Here is a 10866-nt window from a genome sequence, read left to right on the forward strand (position 1 = left end):
CGGGAAAGATAGAAGTACCAGACAACCAATGCTGGAACTAAGATGGAGAGTGGAGAGAGCTTGACAAAAGATCAAGAACATCTCCGGTTGCTTTGTCGATTTTCAGAAGGCATTTGACAGCTTAGATGAGAAAGTCACTTGGGTGGTTTTGGAGTCGTCCGGAGCAGATGGCAGACTGATTGGGTTGTTGAAGGATATCAACTCCAATGAAGAGGGGGGGAGGGTGAGAACAGGGGTGGGTGGGTGAGAACAGGCATTGCCCCGCAGCGCGGCACTGGTGGGTGGGAATAGGCATCGACCCCGCGGCGGGCTGTGCACGTCACTGGGGGGCGGTGAGAACAGGCATCGCCCCGCGGCGGGCTGTGCACGTCACTGGGGGGCGGTGAGAACAGGCATCGCCCCGCGGCGGGCTGTGCACGTCACTGGGGGGCGGTGAGAACAGGCATCGCCCCGCGGCAGGCTGTGCACGTCACTTGGGGGTGGTGAGAACAGGCATCGCCCCGCGGCAGGCTGTGCGCGGCACTGGGGGGCGGTGAGAACAGGCATTGCCCCGCGGCGGGCTGTGCGCGTCACTGGGGAGTGAGAACAGGTATTACCCCGCGGCAGGCTGTGCACGGCACTGAGGGCTGAGAACAGGCATCGCCCCGCGGGGAGGTATGCGCAGCACTCGGGGTGAGAACAGGCGTCGCCCTGCGGCAGGCTCTGTGCAGCGCTGGGTGTGAGAACAGGCGTCACCCCACAGCAGGCTGTGCACGGCACTCTGGGTGGTGGAGAGCAGGCATCACCCTTTTGCGGGCAGTGCTCATCACTGGGGGTGAGAACAGGCATCGCCCCGGAGTGGGAGCTGCAAATGGCTCCTTAAAGAGCCACATGTGGTTCAGAGCTGAAGGTTGCTGACCACTCACCCCGCAGCTGGCTTTCAAAATGGTGCTGCTGCCAGCTACGTGGGCCGGATTAAAAGGCTTCGTAGGCCGAATTCTGGCCTGCAGGCCCTGTGTTGCACACCCCTGACTTAGGCTTTTAGTCTAACCCCCATATTTGTATCAGAGCTTTGACAGAAGATGTTTGACCCATCCTAGGTCAAATGTTTCTCCACAAAACGGTAACTGGAGCCACCATTTATTGCTGCCTGTGCCCTGTTCAGTCTCCTTGTGCAAAAACTGTTCATAATGTTCTAACTGGGGAGTCTCCAGGCTATGTGAAGGGCCACTTGTGTTACGATAGGGCTGTTGCGTGTTGCTAGTGCTGCTAATACCACTGGTGCTGCAGTTCTTAGAGCTGCCACGTTAGCTGCCCCGAGCAGGGAGTGTAGCCGATGGATTCAGCCGCCCTCGATTGCACTCGTAAAGGCAGACCACAGGCACGGTTTGGGAGTGAAGGCGCTCGGCCGGGTTTGTCAATGACAAAGTGCCCTGACTGGTTGGTTACAGCTGTGCTAATACATATCCCAACAAGAGAGCAGCGCCGTCAGCATAAGGCTGTCCCCGTGTCTGGTACAATGACACCCCTCCTCTGCCTTCTCCCTTTATCCACTGAAGCAAACAAGGAAGGTATTAACTCCAACTGTTGTTACCCCACCTCCCCTTATGCTTGTACCTCAACACATCCTCACGCATTATCCTGCTGTCTTTACGAGGGGCCAGCGTACCTGGAACACCTCTCAGGAATGCATGTACGTAGTTCTCTAGAAGGCTCTTTCTGCCCCATCCTTCAAGGTGAGGAACATGCTTCCTTGGGTAACTGACACCTTATGGGGTATTCTGCCAAAGCCTGCTCTGGTTCACATCTTTAGTTATGCCTGGGCTCCAGCAAGGCCTACGGTGTGACTGAACTGGTACGTAGGAGGGTGGTAGGGGTCGCTCCCCTGAGTCAGCATTACAAAGAGCCACGGTAAGGTTCAGCCTGCCAGTCTGTACTTATCCAGAGTATTAATGATTTGGAGGATCCCATTGCTGTGTATTCCACACCTTAAAGCAGCCCTTTCGTCCCTGGCTGCTTCCAAAACCAGAACTTCCCACTGATTGTTTGACTTGCACACAGAGCAAGTGAGCGGTGAGCGGGAGAGGTTCTGTGATCTGCAGTTCACAGGAGGTTGGATTTGATGATGGTGCTGGAACTGTCTAGCTTTGAAGTCTGAGCTTTTCGCAAACTGACATTCCGTTACTTCCTTCACAGGAACGTTCCTGGGGGCCTATGGACGGACTGTCCCCGAGTGCGGCTGAACCAGATAAGTATCATCCAGCCACCCACCTCTTGCTCAAACTCTCACCCCAGCCTTGGCTCCCGGTGGGTTACCACTGATTCTTTAGAGGACCTTTCTGCTTTCTCCCCTCAGGCTCAGCTCAGAGACCAGCTCACCGTTTGTCCCAGGAAATGGCCGCCTGTTCATCTGGCTGCAGAGGAGGATTCGGCTGCTGGGATATCTGGTAGCTTGGGAAGGGTGCGGAATCTGACACAGGCAGGGATCAGCTGAGTGGCGTCCCTTGTGGCTAGGCCCTGGGGATTCTGCCCTGGGTGCTCCAGGGAAGGTAACAAACCACTTCACTTCGTAACTCCCCAGTTCTCAGGTGCTGCTGAGTTTGGAGCTTTCTCAGAGCTCGGATGGAGCAAGGCCTAAATCTTCAGTGCATCAAACTTCAGAAACAGCTAGAAACTTTGTCCTGAGCTAGAGGGAAGTGGAGGAGACGTGCAGATGACCTACGCTCCATCCACAGCGCGAAGGTTTAAGTCAAGGGGTCAGCAACCTTTCCGAGGCAGAGTGCTGAACTTTGACCTTTTGATCTCTGTGGCCCGTCCGAGTGCCAGTGATGATTTTTAAAGTCTGTAATAGTTCTGCTCACAACAGATTCATTAAGAAGAGCATTAAGATGCAGAACTACCAGTTAGATGGTAGTTGGTGGCATTAGCTGGTCTTTTGTTAATCCACAGTCTTTGAGCAAGCTTCAGGCTGCATGGGGGAGGAGGGGTGAGGCTCAGCTCCTGCCTCATGTGCTGATGAAAATCGGCTTCTGTGCCAGTCCTGGCGCGCAAGCTGGGAATTGCTGACTCCTGGCCTAAATCGTCAGTAGCATTTTGGTGCCTAACCCTGAAGCTGGAGGGCCCTTTGATGCCATGAGTTGGTTTGCCTTGTAAGTAGAAAGGGCTTCTCCCATTGGAAGGGGGTTCTCTGGCTCTCGGTTACTCTCCACGAGTAGCTGTGTAGGTACAGATGATCTTATGGTTCAACGGTTCTCATCCTAGGTGGATTGCAATCAGGTGTCAAACAACTGGGGCAGTATGAATCCAGCTGAGAGTGGGTTCCCAGCAAGAGGGCAAGTCTTGAGGGCTGGGGGCTCTGTTTGAAAGCAGTTATAAAGCTCTCCAGGCTAGAACCGTGTGTCTGTCCAAGTAATGAGAGCTCAGGAGTGAGTCTGTGTGTGACTAGGATTGACTGGGGCCAGGAAATGGCATAAATATTGTTGCCCCGATTTGGGCCCTGGCTCCTGGAGTCACGTGGTTTCTTCAGACGGGAATTTTTTTTTTTTGAGTTTTTGCTTTGAGTCCTTTGGAAGAAAATCTTGGACTGGTAAGCTGAGAATAAGTGACACACTGTGAGCCGATGCCCAGGTGCCAGCTAAGGGCTTGGTGGGGTAAAGGGGGTGATGCCACACCCGCAGCCACGCTAAGCAGCCAGGGCAGGCTGCGTTCTTTGGTTTGTGTTTAGTTCGGGTACAGCAGCAAGAGGAAAATTACACTTAGAGAGGCTTTAACAGTTACTTTTTATTTATACAAAGATAGAAACAATTTAACTAAGACAAATGATTAAAGTACAAGTTAGTACTCACAGTTTTTAAGGGGGAAACAACACAATTTAACTTAAGAAAAGTTTTAGACAAACTAGCGAGCTTAAACTAATACAATTAATGTGTACACAAGAAAGGCAAGTTGCAGGTGTGATTTTCACCCCTGCCTCTTAGACCTGGTGGAACCAGAGTCTTTCCCTCAATTCCTGTTGGAAAGAAGTGCAATACAGGTGTAATTCTTACCCCTGCCTCCTAGATCCAGTGTGACCCAAATTCTCTCAGTCCCTCGGGAAGAAGTAGATACGAACCAGGCGTCCCCAGTCTCGGGAGTTAATTCCAGACCTGATCAGCAGGTGCAGGTGATTGAAACTCAAAGGGCGGTGGGCTGCCAAGCCCCTTTATACTGCTTTTGTCACGTACGCTTCTTCCTGGTCTTAAGTGGCCAATTGGGAGGAATGTTTTGAAGCCCAGGTTTCCCAGGGAAGATGCAAGGCTCAGTTTGCACCTGTGAATTGTGGACAATTGGGCACCTTTGGAGGTGATGGGCGGGGTTCCCCAGTCTTCCTGGGGAAGTGATCAAGGCTGGGGAAGTGATCAAGGCGTGTCAATTACCGAGATCAGCCAGAAGGGCGGCCATTAGCTAGCCCATTCACTGTCTGGTTTTTGTGTATAGTAGAGAGGCTGGGCGAGACAGCTCACCTGCGTTCCCAGGACATCAAAGGCTACCTGTCTCCCCTGCTTATTTCTCTCTGTGTGTCTCTCCCAGTGGGGGGGGAGAAGAAGAAAAGGCCAAATGGGGGGTTCATGTCTGGCTACACACACACATCTGCCTGAGCCTGCAGCGTGCCTGGGATAATCCCTCTGGGAGAGGGGAGCTGCCCCCTGCATCTCAATGGAGTGTTAACCCCAAGGCCTGCTGTTGTGGGTGTCCCCCAGGAAGACCACCCCGGGAAAGGATTCTGCATGCACCAAGAGGGAGAGTGCCGTGGGTCCTGCTCGTGCACCTCCCGCCCAGTTCAAAACCCCAGCCTGGCATCTTTCCCTTACCTCCTTCACTTCCCAGTTGTCTCGGGAAGCCGGTGGCACAAAGCACCTGGAATGGGAGTTACGGACATTGGTGAACCTCAGAACCAAGGGGAGACGCTGGCACAAGGGCTGTAGCCCAGGCTGGGTGAAGAACTTGTGGTGTGTCATTTTTATTGACTTACCCTGGAGGAGAGAGGACACTTGTTGGCATGATGACTGTGAGGTGGTAAACTGAATTTACCACACAGCTGCTGAGGGAAAACTGGTAAACTGAGGAACAGGCTCACTGGATGCCAGGCCAGGTAAGAGGCTCTTACAGAAGCCGGTCTTGGTAACTTGATGTGGTTTGGAGTGTTTAATGCACAGGTCTGTGCTGCTTTGGGAGGTAGGGGTGGTACTTTTGGTTACCTAAAGCTGTTCGTAGTTTGAAGCTCTGATTACACACATATCATTATTGGGGTTATTATTCCTCCCCTTCCCTGTGGTTTCTGAGTGTGATCCGGTCGCGTTCCCATGGTGGGACTAGTACCTGCCAGTAGTGGTTCAGTCTTAACGTTTTATATAGCTGCACATCTTCCGTATGAGCCAGGCTATTTTCCCTTTTTTCTCTGGAAAAACCACAGTCCGAGAGCACATTAAAAATTAACCCACAAAAGCTCATTACCTAATAAATAATTAGTCTTTAAGGTGTTACAGGAGTGCTTGGTATTAGTTTTCTCTTTTTAAAGAAGCTACAGACTAACATTGAAAGAATTGGGCTTGTTTAGTTTGGAAAAGGGAAGATTGAGGGGAGACATGATAGCAGTTTTCAGGTATAAAAGGGAGTCACAAGGAGGAAGGAGAAAACTTGTTCTTCTTGGCCTCTGAGGATAGAACAAGAGGCAATGGGCTTAAACTGCAGCAAGGGAGGTTTAGGTTGGACATTAGGAAAAAGTTCCTAACTGTCAGGGTGGTCAAACAGTGGAATAAATTGCCAAGGGAGACTGGAATCTCCATCGCTGGAGATATTTAAGAACAGGTTAAATAGATGTCTATCAGGGATGGTTTAGACAGTACTTGGTCCTGCCATTGGGGTAGGGGGCTGGACTCGATGGCCTCTCGAGGTCCCTTCCAGTCCTAGTGTTCTATGATTCTGTGATTCTATGAAAAAAGCAGTTCAGTAGCACTTTGAAGGCTCACAAAATAACGATTAGGTGATGAGCTTTTCTGTCCCATGAAAGCTCAGCACCTAATTAATTATTGTGTCAGTCTTTAAAGTGCTCCTGGACTGCTTTTTGGCTTTGATAGCACACAGACTAGCCCGGCTTTCTCTCAGTTCCTATTCAATATGAGAAGCAACTGTCACTTCCCCCCTGTACCCAGATCTCAGCCGAGGGACAGGTTTGCTGGGTTGATGTGCATTGGCATAACTGTGACCCGACCAGCCCAGGGCTCAGCACGATCCCCTGTCCCCTCCCCCCGCAGCTACTGCTGTGTCGCCAAATCTCAGCCTCTGCACCAGAGCGCAGGGGACAGAGCAGAAGCTGGGGGTGGGAGCTGTTTGTGATGGGCCAAGCAGGGGGAGGAGGCAGGTGCACCTGTGACAACTTCCCTGCTGCTGGGCTGAGGCGGCTGGTTCCTGGCTGGCAGATGTCCCAGTGGGGTGCACAGGATCCCCCAGGGGCACTGCAGGCGGCCTGGCTGCATAGCACTTCCCCCTTCCCCAGAGAGGAGCCACTGCTGGCCCAGCACCTGAGCCCCCACCAGCACGCCCCCCCCCCACCCCCCAGCATCCCTTCCCATGGTTCTCCCACAGGTTGTGGGGAGCAGCTCAGTGCAGTGCCAAAAAGGGGGCACAGCATAAAAACTGTCATCACCCCTGTTCTAGGGGCAGCTGCCACAGCTGGGAGACCCCGGCTCCTCTGCTCTCTGGGGCAGTCAGTGATGCTCCTTTGCATACCCACAATGCATTGCGTGGTGTGTCCAGAGTGCCTCATCCACCAGCTGCCTTTGCTCCTGGAGCCTCTGGTTCTGGTGGTGAAATTCGGCTGGAAGCACCTCTGGGCAATGGGCTGCACAAAGGGGAGGCTTTGCGGGTTGTCTGTGTGGGCTCTGTGATGTGAGAAGAACTTGCTTTTTCCCCGCCAGCTCCTTCACAGGGGGTGCTGTATGGTCTGGTTTCTTTTCAATTTGTATAAATCTTTTACCTTTTGCTAAACATTTTTGTGCAGTGAAACACATAAGAGTTTTTTCTTGCTTTTTGGTGACTCTTTTTTTGTGAGTTTTTCCAGGTGTTTGTGAACAACAGAAAAAATTCTCAGTATGGTTCATGCATGTTAGCAGTTCGTGTTCCATGTGCATGTTTCTCTCTGGTTTTTTCATTGATATTCATTTTTGCAAAATATGCTTGTTATGCTGTGTAGATGGTTCAGTGATTTTTTTTAAACATTTTATCTGTTGTATAATTTTTGCCTTGCTAATCTGTCAGCTGTGTGTTCTGGAGGAACAGGGTGGATAGGCAGTTGGCTGATGGCTCTATCGCCATTACAGGAGACAAATTGTAAAAGAAACCCGAAGGTTCTCTCTTTTCAGGAGAATGAAGCACTTTCTAGCACAGAGAACATCTGTTATGTAAAAGTGCAGCAAAAGACAGAACCATCTGCTTCCCACCTTAGGCACCTCCCCCAGCCTTTTCCAATGTGGGCGTCTTTAACATTGTACATTCCTCTAATGCTGCCCTGATGGCACTTGTGTCAAGGGCCAAAAGGAAAAGCCCCTTTTACCAGCAGAAGTTGGATGAGCAGCAGGCTCTTTATCTGGCAGTGCCGGGCTCAAGCCCTTCTGTGGGCAGCTGGCTGTTAATTTGCCTTGTGCCCCTGGAGCCCAAAGAATCCTGCCTGCAGCGGGAGTCGTGGCTCAGGTCCCAGACTGTGGGGTGATGCCCAAGAAAGGAAAGTTCACTAGAAAGCTTCTCCAATTTGCCATGATCGTACAGTGGTTAGTACTCTGCACTGTGGCTGCAGAAAGCTTGGTTCAAATCCAAGTCATGGCAGTGATAGCCTGTTGCTACTGCTTTTATTTTCCCCTAAAGGGCAGTGAAGCCCTGCAATGCGTTACCTAAAGAGGTGGTGAAATCTCCAGTCCTTGAAATTTTTAAGCCCTGGCTTGACAAAGCCCTGGCTGGGATGATTTAGTTGGGGTTGCTCCTGCTTTGGGGAGGAGGCTGGATTCAATGGTCTCCTGAGGTCCCTTCCAGCCGCAGGATTCTGTGGTTCTAAGCCCATATTCACAGGAATGGGCCTGGAAAACACAGTGTGTGGCTGGTGGAAGCTTTGTGGGGCCAGGTGCTGAGAAAGCCCTGGGCAGAGAGAGGGAGTCCTGGGAGACACAGGATCTCCAGAGAAGCAATGAGGACAGAGTCCATGCTGCCAGCTGAGGGTGAGAGGTGTCCAGAGGGCAATGCCAGCCAGCCCCAAAGGGCAGGTGGGGAGGGCTGGAGCCATTGTTCAGGGCTCTGCTTCCGGCAGTCTGAGTTCAATGTCAGAGGCACTTCCTGGGGCTGCCTTACTGAGGCACAGCCCTAAAGCTCTCTGAGCTGCTTCCCTCTCCTGTCCTGCACGAGAGTGAGTGGGGTGACTGGTGCCTGGTGGAGCCAGGTCTTTGGCCCAGCCAGATGGAAGGGTTCAGGCGATCGTTTGGTGCACTGGAACGTGGCTGTGTGCCCAGAGATCCCTGGAGTCCTGATGCTGGTGTGATCTTGTGAGCCTGGGACAGCCCTCCCTGGAAATGCCGTATCTCTCCTGCTGAAGGCTCTGGTGCAGTGAGAAGTGATTTAAACTCCCCACTCGCATGTACACAGGGCTCTTCTGACCCCAATCGGCCCCCTGCCGCCCACCCCTGCAGTGTGGGAAACAGAAGTTTATGACCAAGAGAAAACAAATGAACAGGATGGGAGGTGTTACAAGGCAGGTCACAGGCATACAAAGCCTTCAGCAGCCTTCTTCCACGCCGTGCTGGGGAGTTAGCAGGCCTGAAAGTCCCTCTGCAGCACACCCCCAGCTGGGGCGGGTCATTCAGTGCTTTTCTCAGAGCTCTGCTGGTCGAAAGGTTTCCCCAGAGGGGAGGAGCAGGAACCTGGGAAAGATGATGCTCCCTCTGACCTTCCTGGTGCCATGTGGCTTGTGTTTCCTCTGTCTCAGCCACAAGCCGCACAGCATGTAGCCTGGAAGCCTCAGGGTTATGTGCACAGGAATGGCCAAGCCCACCTGCTGAGACTTCAGCTGTACTCAAAGTTTGCATTTCCCCGGTTCAGCCAGGGAATGCAGCAAGGGCTACTTCTAACACTAGACTCTTCCTTTCCAAAGGGGTGTGGTAATGGGCGAAGCTGGAAGATGCTAATGAGCTGCTGCCATGAATATGGAGTGCATCATTAGCATAATGTGGACATGGAATTTGAAAAGCGTCACTTTCATATCACGCACTGCTGTGTAGACGGGGGCCTATCAAAAGGGCCCCCTTGTCTTCAAAAGCACCGTCTTCCTCTTTGGTTTTAGGAAGGGGCTGCTGTAGGCACAGCTGAAGTGATGTGTCAGGGCCTGCCCGCACTGCACAGAGTTGTGAGTGGGGCATTTGAAGGGGGTAGGGAGAATGTTTGGGTGTGTGGATTGGCTCTTTCCAGTACAGGACTGGTGAGCCTGAGAGGCAAAGGGCGCTGCTCCATCTACTTGAGGTGGGACAGTTACTTGAGGGTTGGTTATGAATTCTGGGTGTTGTATTTTCACACACTTATGCCATATGACTTTTCTGACTCTTTCATTAAAAATGTCTTTTCCTACACTCAGACTCTGCTTGCGAGTGAGGAAGCATTGCCTCTCCGAGGCGCCCAGGGGTGTGTGAATTTCCCAGGCTACTGGGTGGGGGTTCAGGTCGGTGCTATGTGAGATAGATGAAAAGGGACCCCTAGATAAAGAACCCAGCTCTTGCTGCTGCCAACTCTTTATGACCGAAGGGTAACATTACAAAACTGTAGACTCTCTTATCAGACTGAGCGCCTTCATGAGTGCCTCAGAAAATCAAAAGTGTGACTACGCTCCAGTCTGTTTCCAACAGTACTAGAACAGGAAGGGTAAGACCTGAGCTGCCGCCACCACCGCACCTGGGGCAAAACTGGAGCAAATCTGGAGCTACCACATGGGGCCCAGTTCTGTGCATGTTACTCTGCATAGACTCCCCCAATGCCAATCAAACTGTTACAGCATAGATGAAACATTATGAAGTATTTATTCCCCACAAAAAGATCAGTTGTGTGTGTTTAGCGGTGGTATTGATATAGGAGTTCAAAACCGTGACAAAAGAAAGAAAAGAGAAATTCCAGTCTAGTTCCTAAATGTTCTTATGCTGAGCCAGATGGGAAAGTTTCCCTTCCCATAACTTCTAGTCGTTTGTGCTTGTTGGGATGCTTTGCCAATTAGGCCAAGTCAAAGCTGTCTTTGAGCTCATGGGAATAAGGGGACTTCGAAGTAGGCAGCGTCCTTTTGAAAAGGAGCCCCGTCTGGACGAGATGCGCGGCAGCGAGGCGCGTCAATTTCGAAGTGCCGCGGCCGCCCGCATGCTAATGAAGCGCTGAATATGCATTTCAGCGCTTCATTAGAAAACTTCCAAATGGCCATTTGCGTGGCCATTTTGAAGTTTGGGGCACGTGTGGACGTAGCCACTGTGAGTCACTACGTAAGTGAGGAGAAGGACTTTTGAAAACGAGACAGGGTCTTTTCAAGAGGATCCTGGAATGTCATTTGTTTCAGCACTGGCATTTTTGAAGTTCATGAGGCTTCCATTATGCTAATGAGTTGCTGCATATTCATATCACTGCCTCATTAGCAACTTCTCAACTGCAAAATTATCATAAGCCCTCTAAAAGGAGGGCCGAGTGTGCCCACAGCCTGCTTGTATCAGATAGAAGTGGGGTTGTGGGGAAGGAGAACGGGGCTGCCTGAGAAAAGCAGATCCCGAAAATAGGCCACAGTGGGAAAGGAAGAAACTCAAATCTGTGGGCACCCAGGAGTGTGAGACTCCTGCTACC

At 51.7% G+C, this 10866-nt stretch overlaps 2 non-coding genes across 2 annotated transcripts; both read left to right on the forward strand.

Moving 5' to 3' along the window:
* The first annotated feature begins 6956 nt into the window (after positions 1 to 6956).
* LOC142023328 (U5 spliceosomal RNA) lies at positions 6957 to 7071 on the forward strand. The gene has a single exon (XR_012648206.1). It is a non-coding gene; the product is annotated as a U5 spliceosomal RNA (small nuclear RNA).
* Positions 7072 to 7767: 696 nt separating this feature from the next.
* Positions 7768 to 7839, forward strand: TRNAH-GUG (transfer RNA histidin (anticodon GUG)). The gene has a single exon. It is a non-coding gene; the product is annotated as a tRNA-His (tRNA).
* The last annotated feature ends 3027 nt before the right edge of the window (positions 7840 to 10866 follow it).

Source organism: Carettochelys insculpta, chromosome 19 (genome assembly GCF_033958435.1).
Source record: "Carettochelys insculpta isolate YL-2023 chromosome 19, ASM3395843v1, whole genome shotgun sequence".
Lineage (NCBI taxonomy): Eukaryota > Metazoa > Chordata > Testudines > Carettochelyidae > Carettochelys > Carettochelys insculpta.